A 21,366-nucleotide genomic window follows, 5' to 3' on the forward strand; every position below is an offset into this window, starting at 1 on the left:
ATTTCAGGTGTGCACATCACACCCAGAAAGAATTTGACTTGGTGAAGGATCTTTCCAGTGAGGACAGAATATGGGATCAAGGGGCAAAAGTAAGGAGATCAGTAAAGAAGCTACTGCCACCATCCAGGTGAATGACGATCAGGTCTGGACTCGGCTGATGGGAGATGTGGAGGGAAGAGGTCAGATGCTGAATATCTTTTGAAAGTAGAACCCACAGGGTGTCTTAACAGGTTAGATATGGGGGTGTGTGAGAGAGAGGACAGAGAACACCACCATGGTTTTTGGCCAGACCACCAGCTGCAGAACAGAATTGTTCTTCTCTGATATGGGAAAACCGCGGGAAGAGAGGTTTGTGGAGGAAGATAAAAAGATTCATTTGGGGACACGTTAAGTTTGATATGCCTGTTAGACACCCAAGGGGCAGTTCCCAGTAATTTAGAATAATTTAATAAAAGAAGTCTAGAATGAAGGTCAAAATTTGGGGGACACAAACATTTGGGAGGTATTTAAAGCCATGATTCTTAGTCAGGTGAACTCACCCTGAGATTGAGTCAAGAGAAGAGGATCAAAGCTGATGTGGGTGTTGGGTACTATTCTATTTACAGAGAGGGCAATAACAGCTCAGAGAAGTTAAGTGTCTTGCCCAAGGCCTCACAGCTGATAAGGAGTAGAATCGGAATTCAAAACTTAAGTCCTAGTTCAGACCATTTTTGTACTCTATTTAAGTAATCTCTGTAGGCTTCTTTGGTCTAATGGGACCTATAGGTTATAATTAAGAATATTTAGGGGGCTGGGGATGTGGCTCAAGCGGTAGCGCGCTCGCCTGGCATGCGTGCGGCCCGGGTTCGACCCTCAGCACCACATACCAACAAAGATGTTGTGTCTGCCGAGAACTAAAAAATCAATATTAAAAATTCTCTCTCTCTCTCTCTCCCCTCTCTCACTCTCTCTTTAAAAAAAAAAAAAGAATATTTAGAAGACTTAATAGTGTTCATAAAGTCCAGAAACTCAAGGTAGTGTCTTGGCTAGGTTTTTGAGAAGAGTTGGGGATCAGTTCTGCACAGGTGGTGGAATATGGGTTTCCTCTGCGTGTAACGAGTTGGCTGCCAAACACAGGAAGTGATTCTAGACCCTTAGGGGTTAAGTTTCAATGCTGGAAAGAGAGAGCGAGAGCCCGTGTTTGCTTTTTTTATATGGGGGAAGCAGCAAAGGGTTTTCCATGGCAAAACCTTTTGCCAAATAAGGTAGGAGGTGGGTTGTCCAGTTCCCAGTGGGTTATGCCCAAACTCCTGAGCAGCTGTCCCCCTAGTAGAGCTGGGACAGAGATCTCACACTTTGTGCAGTCTACACACGGGAAAGCTGGAATCATTCCCAAGGGGAGACCTAACTCACCTATGGCTCAGTACCAAGTAAAAGACCACTCAAGTAGCTTAATGGGTGGCATCCCACAATCAGTAGTCCAAGATTCTTTCTATTTATTTTTTTATTTTTGTAGTGATGGGGATGGAACCCAGGGCCTCACACATGCTAAGCAAGTGCTCTATCACTAAGTTGCACCCCCAGCCTCAGTCCAAGATTCTGGTTTTTTTAAAAATTAATCAATTTATTTATTTATTCTAATCAGTTATACATGACAGCAGAATGCTCTTCAATTCATTGTGCACAAATGGAGCAGAATTTTTTCACTTTTCCAGTGGCATCCAAAGCAGGATCACACCATTCGTGCAGTCATATATGTCCCTAGGCAATGATGACCATCTCATTCCACCATCTTTCCTACCCCCATGTCCCCTCCCTGTTCAAGATTCTTTTTTAAAAAAATATTCTTTAGTTGTCAATGGATCTTTATTTTATTTATTTATATGTCGGTTCTCTTATCCATGCTCATATTTCTACAAGGAGTCCCTATATGAATCCTCTAAGAACGGCACTTACCAACATTAAACCACTAGACACATGTGAATATTTATACTTAAGTTAATTAATATTAAATGCAATTTAAAATGCAGTTCCTTGGTTGCACTAGCCACGTTTTAACTGTGTTCCCTGTTCAAAGTGGCTAGTGGCTGCCATTTTGAATGGCACAGATATAGAAATGTCCATCACCCCAGAAGTTTCTATTGGACAGCACCGCTCTGGAACCATCTGAATTGGATTCTGTTTCCTGCTAGGACTGACTGTACATGTCCCAAGTCCATCAGAACCAAAGCACTTCTGTCTGGTTGACTTATTTGGGAGTCTAATTTAAACCACCACCAATTCTCAAGTACTCTAACAGGTACTCAAGACATAATGCCCAATGCTTACATCATGCTGATGGAAATGTGAAATGGTATAACAACTTTAGAAAACAGACTGGCAATTCCTCAAATGCTAAACTCCGAGTTTCCATATGACCCAGAAATTCAACTCCAAGGTCCATACTCTAGAGAACTGAAGGCCTGGAGAAGTAGTTCAGTGTCAGAGTGCTTTCCTATCATATACAAGGTCCTGGGTTCATTCCCTAGCACTACAAGTGAACAAATAAAGATTGAAAACTTTCAGAGGAGCAAAAATTTGTACCCAAGTATTCATGTGGCATTATTTATAATTGCCAACAAGAAGAAATAGCTTCAAGTGTCGGTCAGCTGATGAATGGGTATGTTGCAAGCCGACCATGGGCTGTGTGTGCGAACTATTGTGTACAGTAGCCAAATGAGGGGACAGGCCTGGCACTGCGAACTCCCTGATGCAGGTGAGCCTTCCCCTCTAGCTCTGCCTGAGATCCCACACAGCACCTGAGATGGGTGTGACTTGCCAAGATGTCAATCAATCTGCTGACTAGAGACGTTATGAAGCAAGACTTCACCCTTGAAACCTTATCCCTCTCTGATGTTCCCACTATAAAATAAAGGAAGCACAGGCTCACTTTCTCTCTTTCCAGCGAGGAAGCTGACCCTTAAGGTCAAAGATCTGTCCTGCCCTCGATTTAAAAAAAGAATTACGTCTCTGTGTTGTGTGATTTTTCTTCCCCTTCTTCTTAGCTTAATGTTGCAGCCAGCCTGTTTAAACCCAGTTAGGCTCATCTGCACAGGTTGCAGGCAAGAGAATAAACAAAATATGCATCTGTGCAGTGGGTATTAATTAGTCCACTGATACATGCTATAGCATGGATAAAGTTCCACAGTTATTTTGCTAAGTTAAAGGAACAAATCACAAAGGAGCACATATTGTATGATTACATTTAGAGGAAATTTCTGGAAAGGGCAAATCCATAGAAATAGAAATTGGTTGTTGCCAGGGACTAGAGAGTTAGGGAAGAAATGATATGAGAGAGTCTGGGTTTTTCTTTGTTGTTTGTTTGGTTGGTTGGTTTGGGTATTTTTTTTTTTTTTTTTTTGCGGGAGGTGGGGGGGACCAAGGATTGAACTCAGGAGCACTCGACCACTGAGCCACATCCCCAGCCCTATTTTGTAATTTCTTTATAGACAGGGTCTCACTGAGTTGCTAAGCACCTTTCTGTTGCTGAGGCTGTCTTTGAACTGGCGATCCTCCTGTCTCAGCCTCCTGAGTGGCTGGGATTACAGGCATGCACCACGGAGCCGGGCAGGGGAATTTGGTTTTGACGTAATAAAAATGGTCTAAAATTGGCCTGGGGTGTGGCTCAGTGGTGGCGTGCTTGCCTAGCATGCATGCGGCACTGGGTTCTATTCTCAGCACCACATATAAACAAACAAATAAATAAATAAAGGTCCATGAACAACTAAAAAATATTTTTTTTAAAAAAATGGTCTAAAATAGATCATGGTAATGATTGTACAATTTTGTAAAAATCATCAAATTATACATCTTAAATATGTAAATTGTATGGCATGGAAATTATAGACAAGAAAGTTGTTATAAAAAAGTCACAGCTGGAGCCAGGTACGATGTCGCATGCCCGTAATTCCAGCAGCTTAGGAGGCTGAGGCAGAAGGATCCCCAGTTCAAAGCCAGTTTCAGCAGAAGTGAGGTGCTAGGCAACTCAGTGAGATCCTGTCTCAAAAGAAAATACAGAATAGGGCTCCAGATGTGGCTCAGTGGTTGACTGCCCCTGCCTGAGTTTAATCCCCAGAAATCCCCCCCTAAAAAAAAAAAAAAGAAAAAGAAAAAAGAAAAGGCATTGCTGGGAATGCTGGGTATGGTGGTGCACACCTGTAATCCTGGAGACTTGGGAGGCAGAGGCAGGAGGATCACAAGTTCAAGGTCAGTCTCAGCAACTTAGCAAGATCCTGACTCAAAATAAAAAATTAAAAAGGCTGGGGATGTAGCTCAGCTTTAAAGCACCCCCTGAGTGTTTAATCCCCAACACAAGAAAAGAAGAAGAGGAGGAGGAGGAGGAGGAGGAGGAGGAGGGAGGGAGGAAAGAAAAAGAGAGAGAGACATGACTGGGGGTACATAGTTCAGTGGTAGAGAGTGTGCTTTGCATGCACAAGACCCTGGTTTTGGTTTGGTTTGGTTTTTGGTTTGGTTAGTACCAGGAATTGAACTCAGGGGTGCTTAACCACTGAGCTTCATCCCCAGCCCTTTTTATTTTTTATTTTGAGAGATTGGGCCTCACCAAGTTGCAGAGGCTGGCAAGACCCTGAGTTTGCTCTCCAGCACCACCCACACAAAAAGACATAATGTCTAAAATTGATGAATTTTTAAAAATGGTATGTTATTAGAAACATGCAATCAAAAATCAAATGCCAGTAGAGACAGCTAAAAAAAAAAAAAAAAAGTTTAGAGAAGTTCTCTACAGAAGTGAGACATGGAGGGCTGAGGGTGTGGCTTGGTGTCCTAGCACTTGCCTAGCAAGTGTGAGGCCCTGGGTTCAATCCGTGCACCATTTAACAAAACAAAAATACAAAACACAGAAGTGAGTCTTGAGGAGGGAACTGGAAATGTTCCTATCTCAATTTTAAACCATGTCATTTGAATAGAAACATTAAAAATAAAAAATGACTTTTAAAAGGTATTTACTGCTAAAAAAAAACAAGTTCAAAACCAACTCTTCTAGCTGGGCACAGTGACACATACCTGTAATCCCAGCCACTCAGAGACTGAGGCAGGAGGGTTGCAATTTCAAGGCCAGCCTCGGTAATTGGGCAAGCTCTTGTCTCAAAATAAATATAAAGAACTGAAGGTGTAGCTCAGTGATAGAGCATTTGTCTAGTGTGTGTGAAGCTCTGGGTTCTATTCCCAGGAGGAAAGAAAGGAAGGATGGGAGGAAGGATGGAAGGAGGGGATTTCTGGGGATTAAACTCAGGCAGGAGCACTCGACCACTGAGCCACATCCCCAGCCCTATTCTGTATTTTCTTTCCAGACAGGATCTCACTGAGTTGTCTAGCTCCTCACTTTTTCTGAAGCTGGCTTTGAACTGGGGATCCTTCTGCCTCAGTAGTGTTGGGGCTGGAGACTGGGATAAGGAAGAAAAAGTGGAAAACAGGCTGGATTCAGTGCTCCTAGTATTTGGAACAGACAGAAGTGTGTTGAGGCCTCTTCTACTTCAATTCTCAATTTGTCATGGTTCCTTGGGCTGATATCTATCAGTTGAGATGTGCAATTCCAAGCAGGCCTGGCCTCTGTTCCAGGGCACCCTCTCAAAGCCATCTACCACCCTGGAATCCCTTTCTAAGTGCCCTGCCCACTTTTTAATGTTTTTTTTTTTTTTTTTAGTTGTTCATGGACACAATACCTTTATTTTATTTTTATGTGGTGCTGAGGATAGAACCCAGGGCCTCGCGCATGTGAGGCAAGTGCTCAACCACTGAGCTACAACCCCAGCCCCTCTAAGCCCTTTATAACAAATATTTACTAAGCATCTACTATGTACCAGGCTTGATACTCAGTGCTGTGGATATATATCCTCCACGTGGTTCCAAGCCCTCGTGCAGCTCAATAGGTCACAAAGAGGAAGCATATGGACCTCTGGTGCCAGGAAATGGAGCCCCTATACAAATCTGGGGTCAAGATCTGGGGTCCTAAAGGAAAGATGCCTATGCCTGCTCTTGAAAAAAATGAGTAGTGGAGGTCACCCAGGCAGAGAGAAGAGGGAAGAACTGTAGTGAAGCCCTGGAGAAAACAAAGAGTCTGTGAGAAGGAAGCTTCTAGAAGGAGTTCAGTGTGACTGAAGCACAGGGCACTGGGTAGTCATGGAAAAAGGAAGCACAGGCTTACAGGACCTTGTTAGGGAAGGATGGCAAATCTGCCAAGCTCTCACCATGCTAGAACCTACAAAGTCCAGCGTCTTGGTGACATCCGCACAGGAGTCAGGTTCACCTGGTACACACTAGTACAGCGGTTCCAGCTGTTAAAATGCTGAAGTAGTCCTGTACCTCTCAGTGAATATTTGCTGGCCCAAGCAATACTTCAGGTGCTCCCTACCTTAGTCACTCCCTCAGGAAATCCCCGAAAGGCCCCACACTCCAGAGAGAAGAAGAGGACACTGAATAAAAGTACTGTCCCCCTTATCATGAGGACAAAAACATACAAAAAACATACACTTAGCCTAGTGTCTAAGTGCACATTACTAGTGCTTAATAAATGTTAGTATAGTCACCAAGGCAGCTTCATACACCATCAGATCAAGACGCATTCCCTAGAATACAAACCTCCAGTGGGCTCCAGGTTGATGTCAAATGTCCCTCCTCCATGGGGATCCCAGATTAGCTGGTGGCTGGAGGATCTCAGGGAGCCCATGATTGACATTGAATGCTAGGCTCTCTTTCCTTGTCCCCAAAACCTGTCTGTAGTCCACACTGCGCAAGTACTAATGAACACAGAGAATGGAGCCCTCTGCTGACCTCTCTGGAGAACTTCAGGAACATCTGTGAAAAACCAGAAGCTCCTCCAAACCCCTTCTAAATTGGGCTCCGTTACGACACAGCATGGTATAATCAAAAAACCTAACTAGGGACTGGGGATATAGATCAGTTGGTAGAGTGCTTGCCTTGCATGCACAAGGCCCTGGGTTTGATCCCCAGCACCACAAAAAACAAACAACAACAACAGAAAAAAAAAAAAAAAACCTGAGCAAGGTGGCACACACCAGTAATCCCGGCAATTCAGGAGGCTGAGGCAGGAGGATCCTAAGTTGGAGGCCAGTGTGGGCAATTCAGCAAGACTGTCTCAAACAAAAAGAAAAAAGTCTAGGGATATACTTCAGTGGTAAAGTGCCTCTAGGTTCAATCCTCAAACAAACAAACAAACCAAACCTAACTGGGGATTCCAATATTATACTCCAATATAAATTTAATATTAATTCCAATATTATATTATTCCAATATAATATATGTTATGTTCTTATAACTTCAGAATATAGTTAAAGGGGTCAGATATAGCTACTTAGTTAAACAAAAAAAAAGCCATACCAAGTCTAGGCCTTTCAAACACTGGACACCCACCTCCTCAGGGCAGTGAGCCCTGAGAGAAGAGGAAATGGACTGAACTCAACTGCCCAGCTGAGTGCCTAGAGAGCATTCCTAGGCTGCTGTAGCACTGGGAGAGGGAACAACCAAGTTGAAAAGACAGAAGTCAGAGGCGGCTGAATTCACAGAGCAGAGTAATGATTAATGAGAGAGAGAGAGAACTGCACACACCTCCAGGATGTCATCTGAGCTACGTACTTATTATGGTTTTGTTACCAAACAAAACCTAAGTAAACCCTCTAGCTTCCCTTGCTCGTAATTGACTTAAAAAGCACTGATTTTGGAGGTCACACAGCTGGGTAACATGTTATTAGTCTCCCCCGAGCTTTACTGTAGATCACACCTCTGATGTGTGGGTTATGATGATAATGGTTGCCTAGGTTACCCTCCAGGACCCAAGGCCACTTCTGCACAAAACACTGCCTCTTGGCTCCTGCCTACAGATGTCCCTATGGGTGATTGCAAGAGGATGAAAATGCGTGGCAGCTCTGTCTTCACGTTGTGTCTGTCTCCTCTGTTGCCTTAGCCTTTGGGTCAGATTCGACTCAGTGGTGCATGTAGACCAGTTGATCCTTTGAGAAATGCTCTGTTCAAAGCTATGAATAGAGGGTTGACTTGACCTAGACCTGCCTAGTCCTCTGAAGGTGAAGATGCCTGCCTAACAGCAGACCATGAAAGGAGTGAAAAGAGGGGGCTCCTGATTTCCTGGAAGATCTCTGCCTATTCCCCCAAAGACATGAATAGTCATGTCCTTTGTTAGCCTGTCCCTCTGTTATGCCTCAACTCCCTGGAGTTGAGAAGCTGATTTGTGAACAAAACCCTCTCTCCTCCATTCTTTGGCCACCAAATAAAGACTTTCTTCCTCCCAAGACACGTTGCTCAGACACTGGTTTTTCCACGGGATGAGCCTCTGAACCTGGGTTCACTACAGTTTGGATCTGGACTGGCCCCCAAAGGCTCATGTGTTGGAGTCTTGGTCTCTAATGTGACAATCCTCTGAAGTGAGGCTTTGAGGAAGTGATTGGATCCTGAGTGCTCCAATCTCATCAGTGGTTTAATTTATTGATGGATTCATAATATCTGTTGTTGGTGGTAGTGATATTAGGGATTAAACCTAAGAGTGCTTGGGGCTGGGGTTGTGGCTCAGTGGTAGAGCACTTGCCTCACATGTGTGAGGCACTGGATTAGATCCTCAGCACCACATAAAATGAATAAATAAAATAAAGTGTTGTTTCTATCTACAACTAAAACAAAAACAAAAGAAACCTAAAGGTGTTCTACCACTGAGCTACATTCCCAACACTTTTTACTTTTTTATTTCAAGACAAGTTCTCACTAAGTTGCTGAGGCTGCCCTGGAACTTGCCATCCTCCTGCCTCAGACTCCCAAGTCACTGGGTTTATAGGTATGCACTACCTGGATTCATAATTCGATAGCATCATTGAGAGGTCATGAAAATGTTAGGAAGGGGGGCCTAGTTGGAATAAGTAGGTCACTAGGGGTGTATCTTTGAAGGCCATATCATGTCCCTGGTCCCTTCAATACACGTTCTCACCCCACCACCACCTCTCTGCTTCCCAGATGCAATGAAGTGAGCTGCTTTATTCCAACCCACCCTTCTACCATGTCAGCCTCATCAGAGGCCCATAAATGTTCAGACCATGGCCTGAAACCTCAGAAATGGTGAGCCAAAATAAACCTTTCTTTCTTTCAGTTGATTATTTCAGCTATATTGACAGAAAGCTAACACAAGGGTCAAGAAAACCCTAGACTAGGGACAAATTTCATCCTGCCTAACAAAGTTTAAAAGCAAACCCTGGAAGGATCAAACTGGTTTCAAGACATGAAGAGTTCCCAACACCTCAGCCAAGTAACCTAACTGCTTCCCAGAACAAAGCTCACAATATTTAAAAGTGACAACTTTCATTTATGATTGATTGAGAAGATCTACAAATCCTGTCCCCCAAAGCAACTATAGTCATGTGCATCACTGTCGCAAGGGGCAAAAAATTGCAACAGATGAAGTTGAGGGGGAGAAATAAAGAATGTCCACACGCTTCTGCTCTTTTCAAAGCTTTATTCACTCAAATCACTCAATACAATTTCACCCTATAGGTTCTTAATCAAGAAAACGACAATCTTTAATGATAGGCACTACAATAGACATAATCAATTCACAGCGAACAATTCTAGATTAATTCTAAGCACTGCAAACACACTTAATCATGACAGGCTAATGATAAACATTCTCTCTGCATGCTAAGTTCAAAAGTCTCAAGCCTTAGGCTTTAAGTCCAGCAGATGCACACTCACTCAGACCGCAGTGACCAGGTCCGGAACCAAGGCAGGCGTTTCCTGGCATGGAGTGGACTACCAGTTGAGGAGAGGGTCATAGGGAGAAGTTGAGGCTCTCACCAGGGTCCAGATGAGGCGGTAGAGTTTGAGAGCAGTGAGGATCACACAGAGGATCAGGAAACGATGACAAATGATGGGATGTCAGTCCAGGCTCTCAAGCTCAAGTGAATCCTTGTTTCGGCTGGCTGAATTGGTTCATCAGCTCTATTATTTATTCTAAATTTGGGGGCTTTTGACCCCCCCTTTCAATCCTTATCAGCTATCACCAGATTTCTCCATGACATCATTTACTCTGGGGTCAGAAACATCTGATCTGTTGGTCTCCTTCCAGATCTTCTTGCCTTTCCCTCTTATCAGGTGAGGACAGCCTGCCAGAGGTTTCATTCTGTTTATCAGGGTGAGGGGAAGTGACTTGTTTATGTCTGAGGCCATACTGGAGGGCTCTGTTAGGTGTTCCTAGTGAGACTGCAGGTTTCAAACTGGAGTTTTTTAAATGGAGTTGCTTAGGCTTAGGCCTAAGGCCATCCTCACAATCATAATCAACAACAAACTGAATACATAACAGTGGTCTTATAAGATTATAATAGAGTTGAAAAATGCATATCATTAGCCAGGTGTGGTGGTGCACGCCTGTAATCCCAACAATGCGGGAGGCTGAAGCAGGAGGATTACAAGTTCAAGGCCAGCCTCAGCAATTTAGTGAAGCTCTAAGCAACTTAGGTAGACCCTGTCTTAAAATTAAAAAATTAAAAGGGCTGGGTATGTAGCTTAGTGATAACTTGCCTCTAGGTAAATCCCCAGTGCCAAAAAAAAAAAAAATCTTATCACCTACCATTTTTACTGTACCTTTTCTATATTTAGATATATTTATATACACAAGTACTTACCATTATGTTACAATTGCCTCCAGAGTTAAGTATTCAGTACAGTAACATGCTGGATAAGGTTGTAGCCTGGGAGTACTCAGCAGGCATGTAACAGGTTACACCATCTGGGTTTGTGTAAGTACACTCAATAACCTTCACATGACAATGAAATCACCTAATGATGCATTTCTCAGAATGTACCTCTGTTGGTAAGCAACACATGCTATAGAAAGTTAGACTAGGATTGTAGCTCAGTGGTAGAGCACTTCCCTAGTATGTGCAAGACACTGGGTTTGGTCCCCAGCATTGCAAAAAATAAATAAATAAATAAAGCTGGACAGCCAGGTATAGTGGCACACGCCTATTAACCCCGCAACTTGGGAGACTGAGGTAGGAGGATTGTAAGTTCTAGGCCTTTGGGGGGAAGATGGCCAGCATCTCATTGGAAGATTCTTCTGCCCAGAGGAATCCAAGCCACCCTAAATAGCCACTCTAAATCTTAATATCTCAAATAATTAAGCCACCCTAAATCTTTTTTTTAAGAGAGAGAGAGAATTTTTTTTAATATTTATTTTTCAGTTTTCGGTGGACACAACATCTTTATTTTATGTGGTGCTGAGGATTGAACCCAGCGCTCTACGCATGCCAGGCGAGCGTGTTACCACTTGAGCTACATCCCCAGCCCCACCCTATATCTTAATATCTCAAATAGTTAGCAAATAATAAAACACAAACACTCCGAAATATATTTACAAAAGCAAAGTCCCTAATAGATCTAGTCCACATGGGTTCTTGAATTAGACAAAGACAAAATGCTCTGGTGGTTTATTTAAGGGGGTACATCGAAGGTAGGGGTAAGGTTTCAATGGAGGAGTGTTGCTTTGTGATATCTTGCAGTCAGCAGGTTGATTGACATCTTGGCAGGCCACACCCATCTCAGATGCTGTGTGGGATCTTAGGCAGAGCTTGAGGGGGAAGTTCACCTGCATCAGGCAGTCGATCCCTGTGGGGATGCCACGGGGAGTTCCCAGTGGCAGACTTCTGCCTCAGGAGGCTACAAGGTGACAAAGTCCACACATAGCCCACAGAAGGCTCGTGACACAGGCCAGCCTCAGCAACTTAGTGAGGCCTTAAGCAACTTAGCAAGACTCTGTCTCAAAATAAAAAGGGGTAGGAATGTGGCTCTGTGGTTGGATGTCACTGGGTTTAATCCCCATTACCAAAAATAAAAAAAATAAGCTAGACAAAATAGATAAAACCGTTTCATTGCTATGAATTGGACCAAAGGCATAAAACCATCTGAGAAGACCACATGCTTGATCTCTACTCAACTCTAAATAGAAGCAGAGGGAGTCTGGGGTGTCTCCCCTGGGCTCACTCCCTCTCTGCCTTTCCTGCCATAATAGGTGCAGTGCTGACCTTGGGGATCAGCAGATTCACTGCTGAAGGTGGGGGCTCATTTGATCTGGAAATGTGGATAACACCCGTGTCCAGTGATGTCAGTGGAAATGATGAACTCGGGGACGAGAGTGAGGTGAGCCAGTGGGTTTGCTCAGTCAACTTGATGTGTTTGCGGTTGAGGCAAACACCTTCCTGGGCAAGTCTGTGTATTTTTGCAGCAGAGAGCAGAGAAAGCCCAGCTACCACATGGGGCTGACTGACCCTGAGACTCCCTACACAGAAAAGATCCTCAAGGGCCCAGCAGAAGGTCAGTTCAGACTAGCCTGAACTAATCAGGTGTGTGGTGCACACTTGTAATCCCAGCAACTGGGGAGAAGGCTGAGGCAGGAGAATCACCGGTTCAAGGCCAGCCTTAACAACTTAACAAGGCCCTAAGCATCTTAGAGAGGCCCTGTCTGAAAATTAAAAAATAAAAATGGCTGGGATGTAGCTCAATGGTAAAGTGCCCTTAGGTTCAATCCCTGATACCAAACAAACAAAACACACACACATACCAAAAAAAAAAAACAGTCTGAACTTTGTGCTCTCCTACCCACATGTAGATCTGTTGGCAGAGGACAGAATTTTCACTAGCTCAGGGTGTCAGTAAATGGATGACAATTATGCTACATCAACACGGGGTGTTCCTATAAATAGAAACTTAAAAAATTAAGTTTCTATTAAGTTTCTTTCTATTGTTTATTTTGAGACAGCCTCGCTACGCTCCCAAGGTTCTCTCTAAGTTGTTGAGGCTGGCCTTGAATTTATGATCCTCCTGCCTCAGCCTCCCAAGACAGTAGGATTGGTAGCGTGGGGGATGTTGCAGCAATGCCGACACATCTGGAAACCAAAACCATGGGGTGCTATGGCTGCTCTGATCCTGGGAATACGAATGTGGTTAAGAGGAAGCATGTCAATCCAAACTAAAAACATATGTTGTTACAGTGTACGGGAAATTTCCCAGAATGAGATTAAGAATATGACCAAAAAATGTCCTGAGATTTGTTTTAAGACTAACATTACCAAGAATATAAGTAAACACAAATACATAGTCCCAGACCAGGATTTCTGGGAAAAGCTTAGATTACAAGAACTTTTTGCTCCTCAGTTGACATTTTCTACTAGTTGTCCTGATCCAAAAGCGCAACCTGTGCATAAACCTAATTACAGGAAAAGAATTGTGTGAACAGTGCAAGGCCCACCATTTATAGCTTATTTATTTAAAGGAAGACTATGGTGCCCTCCTAGGGGCAGGGAAGCTAATAAGAATACACACCCAGGGCTGGGATTGTGGCTCAGTGGTAGAGTGGTCACCTAGCACGAGCGGGACCCAGGTTCGATTCTCAGCATCACATAAAAATAAAGGCATTGTGTTGTGTCCATCTACACCTAAAAATAAATAAGTAAATATTAAAAAAATACACTCCCCTCACTGACAGACCCTCCCTTGCCATTTTTGGGATGTATGATGAAAATGGAAGGCATGTAGTTAATGGAAATGGAAAATGGACTGACGTGCGGAATCTGCCCTTTAGTCAGAAGTTACAAAGGTTCAAAAATTGGTGTACCTTGACCAAGGAACAAAGAAACTCTGTAGCAGTTTAAAAGGTTAACCATGGTTTATAAAAGATCAAAAGGAAAAGCAAAAATAGAAGCGTGATCTATGTTCCATGTAAAAGTAGAATGCATGCTAGCGGTTGTGGAACTCCCAAGGAAAATATGCAAATCAGGAAAATCAGGCCACAAGGCCACATGTTAACCATCTGAAAAAGTGTATTTAAGAATAAAAGGCTCCACAGGGAGCAGCAGATCTTGCTGAAGACTGCTTGAAGTTACAACCACTTTCCTTCAGGACTCCCTGAATCTTGCTGGGGCAGGACCCCGGCATAGGATCACTACAGGTATGCACCACCCGCAACTGGCTGCCCCATCTCAAAATAAATAAATAAATAGATAATTTTTAAAAATAAAATTAAGTCCTGAAACAGTGGCACATGCCTGTAATCCTGTGCCCTGGGAAGCTGAAGGAGGAGAATTGCAAGTTTGAGGCCAGCTTGGCAGTTTAGTAAAATTAAAAGCAAACAAACAAACAGGACTGGGGAATGTAGCCCAGTGGCAGAGCACCCCTGAGTTCAATTCCTACAAAAAAAAAAAAAAAGAGGAGCAGAGACTCTAATGATCACCAATGGGAAGGCAGATTTAATAAATGAAGAACAAAGGGGCTGGGATTGTGTCTCAGCGGTAGAGCGCTCGCCTAGCACAGGCAGGACCCGGGTTTGATCCTCAGCACCACATAAAAATAAAGGCATTGTGTTGTGTCTATCTACACCTTAAAAAAAAAAAAAAAAAGAACAAAGACAACAAACACCCCTTGGGTGGTCCAAACTTGGAGGCGAAGGGGGTAATCATAAGTATCACATTTACCAAAGGCTTTCAAGCAATTATTTAAAATATGTTCACAGAACTAAAATCAATTGTGTTTAAAGACTCAAAGTCTGGGAATGTAGCTCAGTGTGAAAATACTTGTCTCGCATGAGAGACTATGAGTTTAATCCCCCGTATTGGGGGTGGGGGGAATCAAAGGAGGGACGGGGTATATCTCAGTGGTAGATGAGATATACTTAACATGTATAAGGTCCTGGGTTGAATCCCTAGACCAACTTCAAACAGAAGGAGGAGGAAGAAGGGGAATGGGGAAGGAGAAGGAAAAGAAAGAGAAGAACGAAGGAGAAAGAGGAAGAGGAGGAGGCATAATAATGAAATTGAGATTCATACTATATGGGGTGGACCTTGAAAATATATTATGTTACGCCAGGCATGGTCTCAGGAACTCAGTAGGCCGAGGCAAGAAGATCAAATTCAAGACCAGCCTGAACAACTTTGCAAAATCCCAGTATCAAAATTTAAAAGAAAAAGAACTAGGGATGTGGCTCAGTGGTTAAGCAACCCCTGAGTTCGATCCCCAATACCAAAAAGAAAAAAAAAAAAAAGAAAGAAAATATTATGTTAAGTGAAATAAGCCAAATACAAAAAGGACAATATTGTTTGATTCCGGTTATATGAGGTATCTAGAACAGGAAAATTCATTGACACAGAAAAAATGGGGGTTACCATGAGCTGAAGGGAGGAAAAAAATAGGTAGAGTTTCTGGTTATAATAAAAAAAAAATTCTGAAAATGATAGTGTTACTGGGTGAACAACATTATGATTGTACTCAATGCCACATAAATGAACACTGAAAGATGGCTTTAAATGGTTAAAAAAAAAAAAAGGTGGGGTGAGGTGGGGGACTTGGGCAGAGAGGGATCCCAAAGCTGGGAAGTACAATAATTGCAGTAAAAAAAATCACTAGAGGGGCCTAACAACAGAATTGAGGTGAAAGAAGAAAAAAAATCAGTGAACTTAAAGATGAATCAGTAGAAAATAGAAAATGATCTAATCTGAAGAACAGACACAGAAAAGGCAAAGAAAAATGAAGAGATGCCAGTCATGGTGATGTCTGCCTGTAACCCAGTGACTCAGGAGACTGAGGCAGGAGGATCAAAAGTTTGCAAGCTTGAGGCTTAACAATTTACCAAGTCTGTTTCAAAAAAAAAAAAAAAGAAGGTCTTGGGATGTAATATGGTAATATAGCACCTCTATATTCAATTCCCAGTATCAAAAGAAGGAGAAGAAAGAGATCCCATCAGCTCAGGAAGCTGAGAAAGGAGGATCGCAAGTAAAAGCCAACCTCAGCATAAGAGAGGTGCTAATCAATTCAGTGAGACTCTGTCTCTAAATAAAATATAAAATAGGGCTGGGGATGTGGCTCACTGGTTGAGTGACCTTGAGTTCAATTCCCAGTACATTAAAAGAGAGAGAGAGAGAGAGAGAGAGAGAGAGAGAGAGAGAGAGAGAAGGAGAAGGAGGAGGAGGAGGAGGAGGAGGAGGAGGAGGAGGAGGAGGAGGAGGAAGTGGTGATGAAAGAGGAGGGAGGAGGAGGAAAAGAAGAAATTGGTGGAACACAAACATAATAGGAGTCCCAATAGGGAAGGAAAGATAGAAAAGACCAGAAAAAAAAAAGTTGACAACATAATAGCAAAAAACTTCCCAAATTTGTTCACATAAACCCACTTTTGGGCTGGGGTTGTGAGCGATAGAGCGCTCGCCTAGCACATGCGAGGCCCTGGGTTCGATCCTCAGCACCACATAAAAATAAATAAACAAAATAAAGGTATTGTGTACAACTGCAAAATAAACATTAAAAAATAAACCCACTTTTAACTATTTGGAAGTAGAAAGAAAGGATGCACTCTCAGGATTTCTCATCATTATTTTGTGAAAGACCTTGATAAAGTCGATTGGATTCCTTTCAGTTCTACTAAACTTGGACAAAATAAATGGAAATAGTCAAGGGAAAAAAAATCCTATGAAACTGGGCATAGCAGTAGCACATTCCTGTAATCCCAGCAACTCAGGAGGCTGGGACAGGAGGATCACAAGTTCAAAGCCAACCTCAGTAATTTAGTGAGACCCTTTCTCAAAATAAAAAATAAAAAGAGCTTGGGATGTAGATCAATTGTAGCATACCTCTGTGTTAAATCCCTAATATAGGAGAAAAACAAAACAAAATAAGAACAAAAAAAAATCATTTCTATAAAGAAAACTCCAGGTACAAATATCTCAACCGGTAAATTCTACCAAACATTTAGGAAAGAAATATTATATTTGGGGGGGGGGGTACTAGGGATTAACCCAGAGGCACTTTACCACCATCTACAGGATCTCACTAAATTGCTTAGACCCTGACTGAGTTGCTGAGGCTGGCCTTGAACCTGTGATCCTCCTACCTCAGCCTCCTGAGTCACTGGAATTACAGGGCCACCACCTCTGGCCAAAGACAAATTTTAAAAAGAAGAAAAAAGCCAGGTGCAGTGGTGCAGGCCTGTAATCCCAGCAGTTCGGGAGGCTGAGGCAGGAGAATTGTGAGTTCAAAGCCAGCCTCAACAAAAGCAAGGTGCTAAGCAACTCAGTGAGACCCTGTCTCTAAATAAAATATAAAATAGGTCTGGGGATGTGCCTCAGTGGTGGAGTGCCCCTGAGTTCAATCCTTGAAATGCCCCCCCCCAAAAAAAAAAAAAGAAAGAAAAGAAGAAGAAAGTTGGAGAATGCCTATTTTTGATATCAAGACTCATTATAAAGCTATAATTACCATAATAGTATGGTATTAGAGATAAATGTACAAATCACTGGAACAGAATAAATAATCCAGAAATAATTGAGGACATATATGGTCAATTTATGTTCACCAATTCATTTGGGAAAAATAATCTTAACAAATGGCACTGGAACAATTGTATAGCCATATGAGAAAAAAAAAAAGTGATTCACATGCAAAAGTTCACTGAAATATATTGCTATAGACCAAGGGCCCACGGTGGGCCTTGAGCAGCCATGGTGGTCCTCTGCTACTGGTTCTTGCAAATATACCAGAAAGATTTCAGACATGTCACTCAGAGTAGCAGATATGAGTTTATTAGAAAGGATAGGAAAAATGTGGGTAGGAAGAGTGTGGGTCCTCTCAAGAGAGGAGAGGTATTTTGTGCCCCTCATGCCCTCCAGTTTTATTGGGGGCTTCTTGGAAATTTCCAAAGAATCATTCCCAGGTCTGCCTCTTGAATTTTGACTGACAGCAGGATTATGTCAGACTTCCAAGATCCCACTGGGCATGAAAAAATTCAAGGCAATTCTGGGTCATTTTGGCCCATGCTGCCTTATTTTAATTGGAACTTACACTTACAGATTTCATAGTTAGGGGCTTTGCTCCTAATTATCAAATTTGGAATTATCAATTTTTTCAAAACTGTATCCTTATTATTGGATTGGCATCAGGGAAAAGGACTGAGATTTCAGCAACAATATTGGAATTGAACCCAGGAGTTCTTTACACCAAGATATATTCCTATATTATTTTATTTTGAGACAGGATCTTGCTAAGTTGCTGAGCATCTCTGACCTGGAACTTGAGATAATTCTTTCTTAGGCTCTTGAGTCACTGGGATTACAGACATGTGCCACTATGCCTGGCAAAGACAGTAACTTAACAAAGCTTAAGGTGGGCTTTGACATGACATTGATTTGTGAGTGATCACTTAATGCTTTAGAAACATTAGCAGAGTTGTCAAAAATGAATTTATTTTATTTATTTACTTATTTATTTTCGAGAAGAAGAAAAAAGAAGGTTTATTGCTTTTCTAGCAAAGGAGAAACACAAGGGACTCCTGTCCCAAAGGCTGTGATTCTTTCCATCAGCAGAAACAGGGGGCTTTTAAAGAGGTGACTCAAAGACTATATATTCCACATGTTCTCTGTTGGAGTTGTAATTCTCTTGCTAATTTGAGAGAGAGTCATTTCTGTGATCTTCTGGTACCATCCCCAAAGTCTGGATTACTTCATTCCTATGGTGGGTATGTACTTAAGGAGAGAAAAATCTGCCAATGATGCAGAAGAAAGGTAATTCTATTTCCTCTGAGATTAGTGAGGGGGAGAGATTAGGAGGGAACAGGGAGAGAGGAAGAGAAAGAAACCTATCCATTTTAAAAATAAATTGCAGTGTAGGGCTGGGGATATAGGTCAGTTGGTAGAGTGCTTGCCTCGAATGTACAAGACCCTGGGTTTAATCCCCAGCACCACACAAATAATAATGATAATAATAAGTTGCAGCGGTAGAGCTGCAAGGGCTATATTCAAAGCATAAAGTAGACCACTGTTACATTATCCCACTGTCTATTTCTACATTCCATTTCTATGGAAAAATGGGTGACAATATCTCCAAACTGCTTCTGCTGAAAGGGGGTGAAGTTGGGGGAAGTAAACAAAAGTTCTTGTTCTCTATCAGGTGGGTATGGACAGTTAAGGGCATTCAGCATCAGAGCAAAAGTCCAGAGATGCACAGTGGTAGATGGCAGGTGACTGGATAAGGCATACAGAGGGCAGGGATCATGCAAATGGCCAAGGTGTCATGACTTTACTGCATTCAGTTTCCTTTTTCTCAAAGTAGACCAAGATGTTTCACAGGAAAGCAGGGAGGTAAAACTCCAAACCTTGGTACTTGTGTTCTGACAAAAGAAGATTTAAAGTCAAGACACCAAAAGTCATGCAAGAGGCAGGGTGCCTGTAATCTCAGTGGAGGCTGGGGCAGGAGGATAGTGGGTTCAAAGCCAGCCTCAGAAGAAGGAAGGGGCTAAGCAACTCAGTGAGACCCTGTCTCTAAATAATAAAGACAAAATAGGGCTGGGGATGTGGCTCAGTGGTCAAGTACCCCTAAGTTCAATCAATCCCTGGTATCCCCCAAAAAACAAAAGTCATACAAGAGAACTTTATTAGAAGTGAAAGTGAGGTGAAAATAAAGTAAAAGAAGAGAGAGACTTAAACAAAACCACTCTCGAGAGAGAATGGGCCATCTCCAAGCAGAGAACAATTAAGAATACAATGCTGTCTCCAATTTTATCACTGTTTGATGTTGACCAGGAGAACTGAGGACCACCTTCTGTATCTTCCTTCACATTGGATGATGAGGGCTTTTTTTGTTTTTGTTTTTTAATATTGATTCTTTAGTTGGACCCAATATCTTTATTTTATTTATTTATTTTTATGTGGTGCTGAGGATCGAACCCAGGACCTCACACATGCTAAGTGGACGCTCTGCTACTGAGCCACAATCCCAGCCTGGGTGGTGTTTTTGATCTTAGTTGGTCCTCTCTGAAACTGTCATGGTGGATATCCTATTTAGAGGAGCTTCATCTACAAGTCAATTCCATGTTAACGTAGACACTGGGGTCAATAGCTGGTCAGAAATTACCTTAGTGTGCTTGTGCTACTAAAGGAGTCTTCCCTCCCAGACAATTGGAGACACTTATAGCCATAATTCCTAGCTTTATGTCAACATCAATGGACCCTATCAAGAGTTAGTTCTATTAATCCTTTTCTCTTGACATATTTCCTGATAAGCTCCTTCTGCTTCTGTTTATTTTCTACAAATTAACTACCACACTTTGCTTTCTTATCTATTTTAGAAGTATTTTAAAGAAGATCCTATAGTAATTTAAAGAACACTTGAGAACTTGCCTGCATTTCACTGCTCATTGCTAGCTACTACCTAACAGATGGAACAATCCAGGTAGTTCAGGGAAAGAAAACGGGAGTTCCCTGAAGCAAAAGGGACTTCAGCAGCTGCTGGGACAGTCCCTTGGTCCCTCTTTTTACACACAGGAATAGCTCCTCTGATTCGACCTGAGCCACATTCACCCATCTCCTGACTTTTTGGCAATCAGCTCTCAAAAAGTTCACCTTACACCCTCAGCAAGGAAGTGGGGTTCCTTGGAAAGTCAGGCTTGCCCAAGCAAGCTGGAGTGGGGGCTGCTCTTGGATCCCATCTGGGTTGCCAAATTTGTTGTGGAAAGCTTGGTCCTTGTCCCCAGTGCCAATTCAGTAATAAGGACATGGTTTTGAGAAAAAGGTTTATTGCTTTTGCTTAGCAAAAGAGAAATACAAGGGAAACCACCTGTGATCCTCTTCTCTGTCAGCAACTCAGGAGGCTGAGGCAGGAGGATCATGGGTTCAAAGCCAGCCTTAGCAATTTAGTGAGGCCCTTAGCAACTCAGTGAGACCCTATCTCTAAATAAAATATATAAAAAGGGCTGGGGATGTGGCTCAGTGGTTAAGTGCCCCTGGGTTCAATCCCCAGTACCAAAAACAAACTTGTGATCCTCCTGCCTCAGCCTCCCTAGTTGCTGGGATTACTAGGTATGCATTCTATGTCCCAGGCTTGAAAGACTGATTTAAAAAAGAAAGAAAGAAAGAAAGAAAAGCTTTGACTGAAATAATATATCTGCAAAACAAATGGCTCCAGAGGTGGGTGTTTAGCTCAGTGGAAGAGTGCTTGCCCAGTAAGCCCAAGGCCATGAGTTCAGTCCTCCACCCTGGTGGGGAGGGGAACAAAACAGACTCATACATGGAATAAAGGTCTCTCACAATTCAATAAGAAAATTACTCCCCCCCGTACTTTTTTTTAAATATTTTTTTTTAGTTGTAGTTGGACACAATACCTTTCTTTATTTTATGTGGTGCTGAGGATCAAACCCAGAGTTTCCCATGGGCTAGGCAAGCACTCTACCACTGAGCCACAACCCCAGCCCCTCCCCACCATTTTTTCCATTGCTGGTGATCAAGCCTAGGACTTCACATATGCTAGACAAGCACTCTACCACTGAGTTACATCCCAACCCTCCAATTT

The sequence above is a fragment of the Urocitellus parryii genome, chromosome 9, assembly GCF_045843805.1.
Source record: "Urocitellus parryii isolate mUroPar1 chromosome 9, mUroPar1.hap1, whole genome shotgun sequence".
NCBI lineage: Eukaryota > Metazoa > Chordata > Mammalia > Rodentia > Sciuridae > Urocitellus > Urocitellus parryii.